At 36.9% G+C, this 14,634-nt stretch overlaps 1 protein-coding gene and 1 non-coding gene across 10 annotated transcripts in view; one reads left to right on the forward strand and one right to left on the reverse strand.

The window, feature by feature from the left end:
- The window catches only part of FRMD5 (FERM domain containing 5), a 316,709-nt gene that overhangs the window by 12,958 nt on the left and 289,117 nt on the right, over nucleotides 1-14,634 (forward strand). The gene's annotated exons all lie outside the window — the stretch shown is intronic.
- TRNAE-UUC (transfer RNA glutamic acid (anticodon UUC)) lies at nucleotides 7,170-7,254 on the reverse strand. Its single transcript has one exon. It is a non-coding gene; the product is annotated as a tRNA-Glu (tRNA).

The following is a 14,634-nucleotide window of genomic DNA, read 5'->3' on the forward strand; positions in this document are numbered from 1 at the left end:
ATCAGATTCGGGGAGATTGACTCAATGCTAATCAAAATCATACGAGCTTTTTAAAAAATTTATAACTTAGAATCTCTATTAATTACAGTGGAGTAGTGAATACTAGTTTCTGCCATTATAGGCAGTTATTTAGGATAGGAGACTGGAAAAACAAACTTGAAAGCCGTCTTGGAAGGCAAATGGTTTTGAGGGGTATTCTTTGAGGTTGTGTAAAAACCTTATAAAACGTGTATTTCAGAGTACAGATCTAGTGATTATGTATCTACAAGAATCAGTTTTTCTATTTTCTTTGATTGGTGCTTTCTAAATTTTTTTTAATGTTTATTTTTTTCTGAGGGAGGGAGAGAGAGAGAGAGACAGACAGTGTGAGCAGGGGAGGGTCAGAGAGAGAGGGAGATAAAGAATCCAAAGCAGGATCCAGGTTCTGAGCTAGTTATCAGCACAGAGCCTGATGCGGGGCTCAAACCCACAAACCCTGAGATGATGCCCTGAGCCGAAGTCAGACGCTTAACCAACTGAGCCACCCAGGCGCCCTGATTAGTACTTTCTAAATGCTGATAAAGTCTGCCCTTTAGTCCTTCTCCTACTTAGTGCAGATTATTGTACATATGTTAACAGTAGAATTTTAATTTCTTTTTATTTTAATGGTATGTCCCAATTTAGAGATTATACTCTATTTACTTTGATTACACTTGAGTGTTTCTCAAGACTGTACTTTATGCCATTTTCTCCCCTAAGTAGACTTGGCCAGATAACTTTCATTTATTTACGTTCAGTTTTACTGCTTTGTTTTTTCGGAGGGAGGCTTATATGTATTTTTTTAACTTTGATCTCAAATTCTGCATGGTCCTCATGTAATTACCACTACATTAACACTCTTTTCATAGGTGGTATATAATCTTGATGACATCTGTAGAAGGCATATGCCACATATGGTATAGAATTTAAGAGTGAATTCTGATATATTGTAAACATTTCCACTATTCTTTTGCTCTCACGTTTCCAAATACTGTTTTCTGCATTTTCTACAATGTAAACTTAGCTTTTTTTAAAAAGTCAGGTTTATTTGGGTACAATTTACATACAGTTCACTTTTTTTAAAGTAAGTTCTATACCTATTGTAGGGCTTGAACTCACAACTCTGAGATTAAGAGTTGTGTGCTCCACTGACTGAGCCAGCCAGGCACCCCTAAAAATTACTCTTTTGTATCAGTATAGTTCATTGAATTTTGACAAATGCGTGTAAGTTGTATAACCACCATATATAGAATATTTCCACTATCCCATAAAGTTCCCTTTTGCCCCTTTATGGTCTGTCTCCTCCTGCTTCTCTGGGTGTCTGGCAGCTGCTAATCTGATTTCTATGCTTATGGTTTTGCTTTTTCCACGATGTCATATGAATAGAATCATATAATATATAATGTTTTGAGTCTGGCTTCTTTCACTTAGCATAATGCTTTTCTAGATACAAATTATATATCATAAAGTTCATCTGTTTAAAGTGTACAGTTGAATGGTTTTTAGCATATTTATGAAGATGTGCACTTATCAACATAATCTAATTTTAGAACATTTATATCACCCCAAAAAGAAACCTTGTACCCATTAGAAGTCACTTCCGTTTCCTGTCTCTCTCCCCCCAGCTTTCTGCCTTAGGCAAACACTAATCCACTTTCTGTCTCTATAGATTTGCCAATTATGAACATTTCAAATAAATGGTATCATACAATACATGGTCTTTTGTAACTGATTTCTTTCACTTAACATATATTTCTGGGACTCATCCAAGTAATAACTTGTGTTACTACCTCATTCTATTTTATTGCCAAATAATTTCCCATAGTATGGATCTGTCACATTTTGTTTATCCATTCATGAGTTGATGGACATTTGTGTTGTTCCACTTTTTGGCTATTGTAGATAAAGCTGTGATAATTTATGTACAAGTTTTGTGTGGATATATATTTTCTTCTGGATATGTTGTGAACATTTTGTTTTCTTTTTTTTTAGTTGAAACATAGTTGACACACAATCCTGTATTAGTTTCAGATGCACAACACACGTATATAAGTTTTTGTGTGGAAATATGGTTTTATTTCTCTTGGATAGATACCTAGGAGTGGAATTGCCATATGTGGTAACTTGATGTGGAAACTTTAATGTTTGAGGAATTGCCAACTTTCCAAAGTGGCTGCCTGAGGGCTCCAGTTTCTCTCTACATCCTTGCAACCAATCCTCACTACTGTCATTTTGATAATAGCCATTCTGTGGGAATGAAGTAGTATCTCATTGTGTTTGTTTTTTTTTCTATTTTAAATTTATTTTAATTTGTGTAGTTAACATACAGTATTGTATTAGTTTCAAATGTACAAGATAGTGATTCAACAATTCTATCCATTACTCAGTGCTCATTATGATAGGTGTGCTCTTAATCCTTTTCAACTATTTCACCCATCCCCATCCCTTCTCCTCTTTCGTAACCATTTGCTTGTTCTCTGTAGTTAAGAGTCTTTTTGTTTTCTCTTCCCCCTCCTTTGTTCATTTGTTTTCTTTCTTTCTTTCTTTCTTTCTTTCTTTCTTTCTTTCTTTCTTTCTTTCAAGAGAAAGAGCACAAGCACTGTAGGGGGAGAAGGGCAGAGAGAGAGAAAGAGAATCTTAAGCGGGCTTCACACTCAGTGCAGAGCCCACTGTTGGCTTAGTCCCATGACCTCAGCCAAAATCAAAAGTTGAATGCTTAACTAACTAAGTCACCCAGGTGCCCCATTTGTTTCTTAAATTCCATATATGAATGAGATTGTATAGTATTTTTCTTTCTCTGATTGGCTTATTTCACTTAGCATATACTCTCTTGCTCCATCCATGTTTTTGCAAATGGCAAGATTTCATTCTTTTTTATGGCTGAAATATATTCCATTACACACACACACACACACACACACACACACACACACACACACCTTCTTCTCTGTTCATTCATCAGTCAGTGCACACTTGGTCTGCTTCCATAATTTGACTATTATAAATAATGCTGCAATAACCATAGGGATGCATATATCCCTTCATAGTGGTTTTGTATCCTTTGGGTAAACAACCTAGTAGTGTGATTACTGGAGCGTTGGTAGTTCTATTTTTAATTTTTTGAAGAACCCCAATACTATCTTCCACAGTGGCTACACCTGTTTGCATTCTTACCAACAGTGCATGAGGGTTCCTTTTTCTCTACATCTTCACCAACACCTGTTGTTTGTTGTGTTTTTGATTTTAGCCATGCTGACAGCTGTTGAGGTGATGACTCATTATAGGTTTGTTTGCATTTCCCTGATGATGAGTGATATTGAGCATCTTTTCATGTGTCTCTTGGCCATCTGTAGGTCTTCTTTTTAAAAAAATTTTTCAACATTTATTTATTTTTGAGCGAGAAAGAGAGAAAGTGTGTGTGGGAGGGGCCGGAGAGGGAGACAGAAGATCTGAAGCAGGCTCCAAGCCATGAGCGCAGAGCCGGATGTGGAGCTTGATCCCATGAACTGTGAGATCATGACCTGAACTGACATCGAGTTGGATGCTTAACTGACTGAGCCACCCAGGTACCCCACCATCTGTAGATCTTCTTTGGTGAAATGTCTGTTCATGTCTTCTGCCCATTTTTTAATTAGATTATTTTTTTGCCTGGGTGTTGAATTGTAGGAGTTCTTTATATATTTTGAGTACTAACCCTTTATCAGATATGTCATTTGAAATTTCTCATTCAGTAGGTTGTCTTTCAGTTTGGTTGGTTCCTTTGCTGTGCAGAAGCCTTTCATTTCAATGTAGTCTCAATAGTTTACTTTTGCTTTTGTTTCCCTTGCTTCAGGAGACATATCTAGAAAGATGTTATGCTCATTTTGGTTTCAGTTTACATTTTCCTAATGACTAAAGATGTTGAACCTCTTTGCATATACTTTTTAGCTATTTGTATATCTTTTTGAGAAATGTCTATTCAAATTTTTTGCCCATTTTAAAAATGAGTTGTCTTTTTGTTATTGAGTTACAAAAGTGTATTATATATTCTGGACACAAGTCCTTTATGAGATAGATGGTTTGTCTTTAGATATTTTCTCCTAGTCCATGGCTTGTCTTTTCATTTTCTTGATGCTGTTGTTTGAAGCACAAAGGTTTTAAAATAAGTCCAACTGAATAACTTCTTTTTTATTGCTTGTGCTTTTGGTGTCATATCTAAGAAATCAATGTCTAACTGGAGGGTAAGATTTACTTCTGTATTATCTTCTAAGAGTATTGTAGTGTTAGCTTTTAAATTTAGGTCTCTGGCTCACTTTGAGTTATTTTTTTGTGTATAATGTGAGGTAGTGGTCCAAATTTATTCATATATATATAAATAAATTTCAATTGCAGTATAATTAACGTACAATGTATATTAGTTTCAGGTATACCATATAGTGATTGAACCATTCTATTCATCACTCCGTGCTCATCACAGTAAGTGTACTCTTACTCCCCTTTACCTATTTAACCCAGTCCCTCACCCAGCTTCCCTCTGGCAACCATCAGTTCTCTCTATTTAAGAGTCTAGTTTTTTTTGTCTCTTTTTTCTTTGTTCTTTCGTTTTGTTTCTTAAATACCACATATGAATCTTCTCTTGCTCTGTTCTCTAATGATTTGCTGGGTTTCTTTAGTGATATATTTGGATTCTTTCTCTTTATTTTTTGTCTATCACCAGTTTTTGTTTTGTGGTTACCATTTGGTTTATATATAACATTTTATGCATATGAGCAGTCAATATGAAGTTAATGGTCACTTCAGTTTGAACCCATTCTAAAAGCACTAATTTTTTACTCCTCTCCCCTCCTCATTTTAGGTATATGGTGTCATACTATATATCCTTTTATTTGTCAATCCCTTGAACTGGTATTTATAGATCTACTTAATTTTACTGCTTTTATGCTTCCTACTTTTTGACTGTTCTTTCCACTCAGAGTCCTTTTAATATTTCTTGTAAGTCTGGTTTAGTGGCCATGAATTTCTTCAACTTTTGTTTGTCTAGGAAACTCTTTATCTTTCCTTCAGTTCTGAATGATAGCCTTTGCGGATGAAGTACTCTTGGTTGCAGGTTTTTTCCTTTCAGCACTTGTAAGATATTGTGCTACTCCCTTCTGGTCTGCAAAGTTTCTGCTAAAAAATCCACAATTAGCCTTATGGCGTTTCTCCTGGTGTGTATCTGTTCTCTTTTTTTTCCTTCCTGCTTTTTAAATTCTCTTTTATCACTATGTTTTATTTTTGCCATTTTAATTACTATATGTCTTAGTGTGGACCTCCTTGGGCTGATTTTGTTGGGGGCTGTATGTGCCTCCTGGATTTCTGTTTCCCTCCCCCAAATCGGTAACTTTTCAGCTATTATTTCTTCAAATAAAATTTGTCTCCTTTCTCTCTTCTCCTTCTGGGATTCCTACAATGTGAATGTCAATGTGTTATGCTTGCTGGTATCACTGATTTCCTTTAACCTATTTTCATTTATGATTATTTTTTCTCTCTTGTATTAAGGTTGATTTTCCCCTCTTACTCTGTCCTCCAGGTCACTGATCTGTTCTGCTTCTCATCTCTAATTCTCTCTAATATGATGTGTATAATACACACACACACACACACACATAGTATATATATATGCGTGTGTATATATATGTATATATATATAAAATAAGTTAATGCTTGTTTACTTTTGAGAGAGAGCGAGTGAGAGAGCATGCAAGCAGAGGAGGGGCAGAGAGAGAGGGAGACACAGAATCCGAAGCAGGCTCCACACTATTAACATAAAGCCTCACCTTTCATTTTTGGTTCTTGAGTTTATCTCTGATTGATTCTTTTCTATGTTTTGATCTCTTTATTGAAGGTCTCACTAAGGTCCTCCATGTAAAGGTATAGTTAGTATCTTCATGACCATTACTTTAAATTCTCTATCAGGCTTATTACTTATTTCCATTTCATTTAGTTCTTGCTGTAATTTTGTTCAGATCTTTTATTTGGGACATATTCTTTGTCTCCTCGTTTTCTTTAGCTCCCTATATCTGTTTGTATGTGTTAGGCAAGTCAGTTATGTCTCCTGCTCTTGGAAGTAGTGGCCTGATAAAGAAGAGGTCCTGTAGTGCCCTTTAGTGCAATGTCCTCTGTTCACTAGAACCTGTCACTTCAGGGGTATCTGCTATGTGTGTTGTGTGCACTCTACTATTGTAGCTGAGCCACATTTACCTTCAGTCCAGTCAGCTGCAATGGCCCTCTTTGCCTGTTTTGGGCAGGGTTTGGTCTCTATGTTGTTAGTGGACCAATCCGGGGCTGTCTTTAACTTGAGTTGTGTCGAGTCAGATCAGGTATTTGCCAAAGCTGTGGTCACACCAAACTCATGGCACACTCCCTGTGTTGTCTCCTAAAAAGCTGTCACTGGTGAGCAGGGTCTGTAGGCAGATGAGATATCTGCCCCCAATCTATTGCTGGGACCACAGTTCGACTGGTGTGTGTGGTTATCTTCTTCTCTCCCCAGGGCAGGCACCATTTTGGAGTGGTGCTGGCACCTGTTGGGGCTGCTTGAACACTGCGAGACTTGTGGCACCACTTTGGAAGGACATGGGCATGTTGGAGGGGGTGGGTCTGCAGGCAAATGCAGAGGTGGAGTGCTTGGTGCCAAAAAGGTTCAAGCTGGCCCACTGTGGGAGGGGACATGCAACCACCTGGAAAAATCTTGGTAAGGCCAGGATGGAGGGGGTGGGTCTGCAGAAGAGGATGGGGGTGAGGCACCCTCTTAGCACACTAGGTGGAGAATGTTCTGGCTGCAATGGTTCATGCATGTGTCCATGTATCTAGGCTGGGGACCGAGGAGGGAAATGGTGCCCATAAGCTCTTTTGTTCTTGGAGAAGTCTTCCAGAGATCCCTTTCCATCCAGCACATGTTCTGATATTAGTATATGAATCTCCTTCTGATATATTCCAGTTACTTTTCAAACTACTGCTTCTATGCTGTATATAAGCAAGGCTGTTTGTTGTGCTGTCTTTTTTTTTTTTTTTAAATGTTTTATTTTATTTCTAGGAGAGAGAGAGAGAGAGACAGCATGAGCAGGGGAGGGTCAGAGAGAGAGGGAGTCACAGACTGAAACAGGCTCCAGGCTCTGAGCTGGCTGTCAGCACAGAGCCCGACGCGGGGCTCGAACCCACGAACCTCGAGATCATGACCCGAGCGAAAGTCGGACGCTTAACCAACTAAGCCACCCGGGCGCCCCTGTTGTGCTGTCTTTTTAAGGGTTGGGACTCCAAATTTATATATGTACATATATATAAATACATATTTATACATATATATTTAAAAAAATTTTTTGTTTGTTTATTTTGGGGGGAGAGAGAGACAGAGTGTGAATGGGGAAGGGGCAGAGACCGAGGGAAGCAGTCTGAAGCAGGCTCCAGACTCTGAGGTGTCAGCACAGAGCCTGACATGGGGCTTAAGCTCACAGTCTGTGACATCATGACCTGAGCTGAAATAGGATGCTTAACCAACAGAGCCACCCAGGCACCTCTCCAAATTTATATTTTTATATGTTGATATCAGTTCTCCAATGCCATTGGTTGGAAGACTTCTCTTTTCCTGTCAAATTGTATTGATCCCTTTTGTTGAAGATCCATTGACCATAAGTATATGGGTTTATTTCTGGACTCTTTATTCTATTGATCTGTTCCATTGATCTATATATCTTAATGCCTGCATCACTCTGCTTGGATTACTTTTACTTTGCACTACACTTTGAAATCAGAAAGTATGAATCCATCAACCTTGTTCTATTTTAAGATAATTTTCACTATTCTTAGTTCATTGCATTTCTATATGAATTTCAGAAACAGCTTGTTAATTTTTGCAAAAAAAAGTTGAATTTTGATAGGACTTGTATGAATCTGTAGATCAACTTGGAGAGTGTTGCTATCCCCTTAATGATATAATTCTTCTGATTCATGAACATAGGATGTCTTTCCATTTATATAGATATTTGATTTTTTAAACAATATTTTATGGCTTTCAGTCTAAGTGTAATGCTTTGGAGATTCATTCCTATTCGTATATCTATCAGCAGTTTGTTCCTTTTAATTGCTGAGTAGTATTCCATTTTATGGACATATCAGTTTATCCATGAACAATTGATGAGAATTTGAGTTATTTCCTTTTTTTTTGGCAATCATGAATACATCTGCAAAAGATATTTGCATGCAGGTTTTTATATAAACATGGGTTTTTAGTTGGGTAAATCCATGGAAATGGGCTTGCTAGTTTTATATAAGTGTAGGTTTACCTTATGGAAAAGTGCCGAACAGTTTTCCAAAGTGGCTGTACTGTTTTTGCATTTTCACCATATGTGAGAGTTCCAGTTGCTCCACATCTTCACTAATACCTGGTATTATTAGTTATTCTTTTAAAGCTATTCTGATAGATGTGTAGTTATATTTCATTGAGATTTTAATTTTCATTTCTCTAATCAGTATTAGTATGGAGCATCAAATTAATGGAATTCTAGACCTTCAGAGTTAGAAGAGACATGAAAGAGTTCATTCCTTGTTTTTATATTGGGTTCCTCAGACATGTTTCATGGGCTGTCAGAGGCTGGGAGAGTTGGGGGACTGAGGAGCATGCTAAGTGGGTAGGGATCTGATTCCTTGCCCAGAAAGGCTCTAGTTTTATCAGTCTCTTAACGTTGAATCCATGAAATATATTATTAAAAAAGATACTTGAAAGTTACTGAGCTCACTCTCTTTTTAGAGGAGAAAACCGAGACCTAGAGAGGTAAATTGACTTGCTTAAGGTCATATAGTTAGTCTGGAGTAGGCTGATACTCCAGTGCTTTTTTTTCTGTATTGTATTATTTTGTCAATTTGCTAAAATGATAGTATTTATTGGCTAATTGAAGAATTATGAAAAACCAGATTAAGATTGGTTAAACTCCTAATTTTTTAAAAGTTTATTTATTTATTTTGAGAGAGAGGGGGAGAGAGTGTGCACATCAGTGAGAGAGGGGCAGAAAGAGAATCTCAAGCAGTCTCTGCACTGCTAGTGCAGAGCCTGACGTGGGGCTTGAACTCATGAACTATGAGATCATGACCTGAGCTGAAATCAAGAGTTAGACACATAGCCAACTTAGCCACCCAAGCACCCCAAACTCCTAAATTTTTTAAAAAGAATTTTCTTTTATACTGAAAAATAGCACATGGAAACTCAGTCATCTTTTGTGAGTTACCTGCACTAAGAAAGTGAGGGTTATCTTTTCTTTAGGAAACCAGTTTCTAGACAAAACCTTCTAAAATTACTGTGCTTGGGTTTCTAAGTAGTATAAAAAATGTGGCACAACTGTCAGAGGTTATAAATGACAATACATTATGGAAATAGGTGAGGAAACAAGCAGGGATTTGCCATGGGGAAATAGACATTATATTTTGTTATCAGTTTTGACAAACACCGGCAATGGCTCATCAATGTTGAAAGGGTAAAATTGAATTCATTAGTCTCAATCATAATGGTTAGAATAATTTTTTCTGTAAGAAGCATTCAGTTCTGAAATCCTTCCTTTATTGAAGTTTTTCTAGAAATTACCAGAGTGTGAAAGCAGTTCTATATTGACAATTCTTTTTTTTTTAAATAGTTTATTGTCAAGCTGGTTTCCATATATCACCCAGTGCTCATCCCCACAAGTGCCCTCCTCCATGCCATCACCCCCTTCCCCTCCACCCCCATCAGCCCTCAGTTTGTTCTCAGCATTCAAGAGTCTCTGATGGTTTGCCTCCCTCCCTACATTGATAATTCTGAGATTGGCGGTGGGATGGATGAGTAAGCAGTCCATGGTTAGACTAAGCAGAATTTTATTAGAATGCCTTTGGTGGATTTGAGTAGAAGTTTTGTTTAATACTCGTATAGTGGAAGAAGTGTAATATTTTGACTCAGAAGACTTTAAGTCAGTCTTGACTCTGCTTCATAGTACCTGTGTGACTTTGAATGAGTCGCTTAACTTCTGTGACTTTTCATTTTTTTAAAACAATCAATGGAAAACGATAGTGATACCTCCTCAGCCTACTTCCCAGAGTTGTATGAGGAGGGGAAGAAATGGGAAAAAATATATATTAAAGCACTTTATAAATTTAATTTAACTTATTTTTTACTTTTTATTTTTTAAGTAATCTCTGCACCCCACGTGGGGCTTGAACTCACAACCCTGAATTCATTAGTCCCATCCTCTACTGACTGAACCAACCAGGCACCCTGTAGTTTGTAAATTTTAAAGTGTTATTCAGCTATCATGTTTATTATTAATAACAACCTTTGGAATTGTGATATACAGGGTTTTTTTTTTTTTTTAAGGGTTTTCTTTCTTTCCTTTGGCCACAGTTTACTTACATTCATTTGGCTTCTATCTCATGTCTCCAGTTTTAGGGGGAAGTTTTGCTCTGTCCTTAGTCCTCCTTTTTCTTTCATATAGATGACCCTTTCTTACTTCTGTCCATTAGAATAGATGACTATGTTAGTTTTCCCGTAAGGAAAATATGAGTTGGTTTTTATTTTGTACAGATATTTAGCTTAAGAAGCCTGGCTGAAGTATTAAAATAAGCTGCATGTAGATTTTCTTATTTGGCAATTGCATTTCTCTTTCTCATGGTTGAGTTTCTTACACTACTGCCTTTTCTCTGGCTTCTTTGCTTCCTTTGGGTAAGTTTAATACCTAATCTGCCTTTATCTTGGTCAGTCTCATTTGTTGGTCTGTAAGAACTCATGATACCTTATCAAAATATGCTTTGTGGACAGAATGGTAGAGTCATATTCTTCAACTCCCCCAGGACTGACAAGAGGAGATTTCATTTGCTGATCTGGCTCCTATGTCTGGATCCTATGTTAAGGATCTTTGTCTGTTTTTAGAAACTCTAGATATGGGAAACAGGTCTTCTCTGTTGGTAAAATGGAAGTATGTTCCCTTTCTGATACCTAAAGCTCATGGGGTTGTCAATTTCAGCATTTTATTTCTTTTTCTTCCTGGTTAAGAGGAGGGACATTTTTTACCTGAGGGTTTTCAAAGTCCTTTCCCATGGTCACTGTCTGTCTTGTCTTATCAACTTCTTTTTATTCAAGTTAATTGAAAAAAATAAACTTGTATGTTTTAAATATTACTGAGATTAAGGGGTATTTTGTTCATATCATATCTATATAGATATGATAGAACAATCATATCTAGCATATGGTACTATTTAATTCCTAAGAGATCAGTTTATGTTTTTTTGGTTAAACTTCATCATTTGAAGTCATGCTTAATAAGTCAATCAATTAATCTTTTAAATGTCTTTTAAGTTTATTTATTTTGAGAGAGAGGGCGAGCACGTGCAGGAGGGGCACAGAGAGAGGGAGCAAGAGATAATACCAAGCAGGCTCTGCATTTTCAGTGCAGTATTGTGGTCACCCATGAGATCCTGACCTGAGCTGAAATCAAGAGTCAGATGCTTAACCAACTGCGCCACCCGAGCGCCCCTATTTAATTTAATTTTTTAAAATTTATATTGAGAGAGAGGGAGAGCATGTGCATCTAAGCTAGGGAGGAGCAGAGAAAGAGAGAGACACAGAGGGAGGGAGGGAGGGAGAGAGAGAGAGAGAGAGAGAGAGAGAGAGAGAGAGAGAGAGAGAGAGAGAGAGGGGAGAATCCCAAGTAGGCTTCTCTCCCAGCACAGAGTCTGATGGAGTCATGTTTTAAAAATATGATCTCTTTTTTAAAAATTAGAGGCTATTTTTTAAAGTAAGTTCTGTGTCAAATGTGAGACTTGAACCTACTACCCGAGATCAAGAGTCACATGCTCAACTAACTGAGCCAACCGGGGTTCCCTAGAAACTAGTTTATTAAAAGTCACTGAATTTAATTCTAAATTAAAGCAAATAGAAATACCAGTGTGTTTGTAATTTATTTAAAATGACTGTGGGTTATATTTTACTTTTTATTTTAGAAACAAGTAGCTTATGTAGTTAAATAAAATTGATTTATACGGATACTGTGTTAAAGGCTAGCAGATGGTTATTTAAGGATACCGTCTTCAGTAATGACATTCTAGTAGGGTCATTTTCTTCACAGCAATTTTTTATTGGATGGGTGAGAAGACAGAGCCTGGAAGTGGTAGATGAAGGCCCTTGTGCCAGTTCAGTTACTCATAAGGAAATCAAAGGTCGGCATTTACTTTTATGATTTATATCTAGGAGAAAATCGTATCTTGGCATAGAAAAATATGATTTCTAAAAATACTACAGGGTTAGCATTCTCACTGTGTATTATTGTACGCTGCATAGTATTAGTATATTCAAAACAAAAACAAAAATTCTGTGTTCCTAAGTATAGCCCTGTGATTATAATTAAAACTTAGTATTGAATACTAAATAGACCAGAGATAGTCATAACCAGTAAAATTGGGCGGTTTGAACAGCTTGATCAATGATTTTGCTGGAAATAAATGATTTATTTATAATATTACTTATCAGACTTAGTTATGGTGGGAATTATAAGATGGCTTTTTTGTTTTTCAGTAATATATATATTGTCATATTCTATAATTGGCACCATTTTGTGATAACTTAGTGTATTTTGTGTTTAGATGTTTTACAGAAAAATGCACTAACATACTTTTGTGTATGTGTGTGTGTTTAAACATATCAGCATGCATAGGCATTAGCAGCTAGAGTGATATTATAGGTAAATTTTGAGTCACAGAGTAGGTGACTTTCAAAAAAATTGAATATAAATGGAAGTATTTTAAATGAACTATTTACACAAATCTATAGCAAATCCTGTTAAATGAAAAAAGTTGTATATAAGTTAAAGTAACATATAATTCAACCTAGAGTTTTCCTGTTATTGGTATTGTAGTATAAGCAGCTGGGCAAGGTAACTCTCCCTGGAGTAGCAGACAAAAGCCAGAGGCTTATCTAAGGGCAAAAGTCCTATCAGAAGTGGCCTTCAGGGCTTAGAGCCACAACCTGCTGGGTTTGTAAGAGACTCTGGGCCTAGAAATGCAATTGGGGCCAAACATAGAGAAATGGCATAAGTGTGTGGATTCTCAATTATAGAAAGGGAGAAATCTTGAGAAAATGGAGACGTCTTTCTATATTCTGAAAGAGCTCTCTGAAAATATGAACAATCAGGTAGTTTTTTAAAAAGGTAGGAAAATTTCGAGAAATCTGTATTTGAGAAGAAGACCTTGAAAAATAATATTTAAGAATCAGAAGAAATAGTTCGTACACTAATAGTCTTCTTTCGAAGAATAAAAGGGCATGTAGCTGCTATATACAAGGCAGTATGCAAAAGGCTAAGTATTGTATTCTACCTCTGTATGTGTTCTAGTAATGAAATATTTTTTTTTCTATAACACAAAAATGAGTTTTGGTAGTGCTTTAGCTAAATAGGGAAATAGCTATAGTTACCACATTTTTAAAAATGTTTATTTAATTTCAGAGAGAGAGAGAGTACACACACAAGCAGGGGGAGGGGCAGAGAAAGAGAAGAGAGAGACTCTCAAGCAGGCTCCCTGCTGTCAGCACAGAGCCCAATGTGGGGCTCAATCCCATGAATTGTGACATCGTGACTTGAGCTGAAATCAAGAGACAGACACTTAACTGACTGAGCCATGCAGGCACCCCACCACATTAAAAAAAATGTGTATTCAGATAGTCTAGCTAAATTTAGCATTATAACAGATTATATAGCCATAGCCACCATATTTGCTTGAAAAATTCCTCATTTTGTCATTGTGTCATATTGGAGCTCATATTTTGATGAGTGCTGATGAAACAAAAAATATGCTTCTCTTAGGTAAACTCCTATAAACCAAACCAGCAGGTCCTGGTGTGGCTGGGTTCCACCTACATTTATTGGGAAGAGATGTGTACTTGAATATTTTCAGGATAACTCTGTTCTCAATAGCTCTCTGCCAGTACTCCTTTCTTCTATTAACTCTGTTTTCTTAGAAACTCCTCTCAACATCCCCCCTCTGCCTGGAGATCTTAGGTCACAGAGATTAAAAAAATTTTCCCCCTCAAAATACTTTTTTGAGGATTCCAGTTCCATAGGAATCATTTGGTTAAAGGTGACCTTCATGTAAGGTCTAGAAGGATGGAGGAGAATGCAGGGGACTGTATTACATTTTCCTTATAGAAGACAAAGGATGTAGAGTGTCCTGAAGGATTACGTGCATGGTAAGAATAAAAGATAATTTAAGCCTTTCAAGAAGCCAGGAATAAAGAGAGTAAACCCGAGTATATTACAAGAGCCAGAAATAAGTGTTTCATTAAGTGCTTAAGTTTTATACTTTCACTATCTGTTGAATAAAAATAAAGTTGGCTCACCCAGGGCTGGTACATTTTCCATGTGAGCTCTCTGAGGCCAGTGATTGCACATGAGCACAGGAAAGATAAAATAGAGCAATTTCAAGTAGTAAGCAATGGGGAGGAGTAGCCTAGGTGATTCTGCAATGATATCGATCAGGGAACAACAGGGAGAGAAGAAACCTTTGAAGTGAAGGAAGCAGCAGTGAGTAGTACAATGGAATAGCACTTAAACTTGGCGGAAGAAGAATTAAGTGCATTAAGATTAGCATCTCAGA

The sequence above is a fragment of the Crocuta crocuta genome, unplaced genomic scaffold, assembly GCF_008692635.1.
Source record: "Crocuta crocuta isolate KB4526 unplaced genomic scaffold, BGI_CrCroc_1.0 scaffold102, whole genome shotgun sequence".
Taxonomy (NCBI): Eukaryota; Metazoa; Chordata; class Mammalia; order Carnivora; family Hyaenidae; genus Crocuta; species Crocuta crocuta.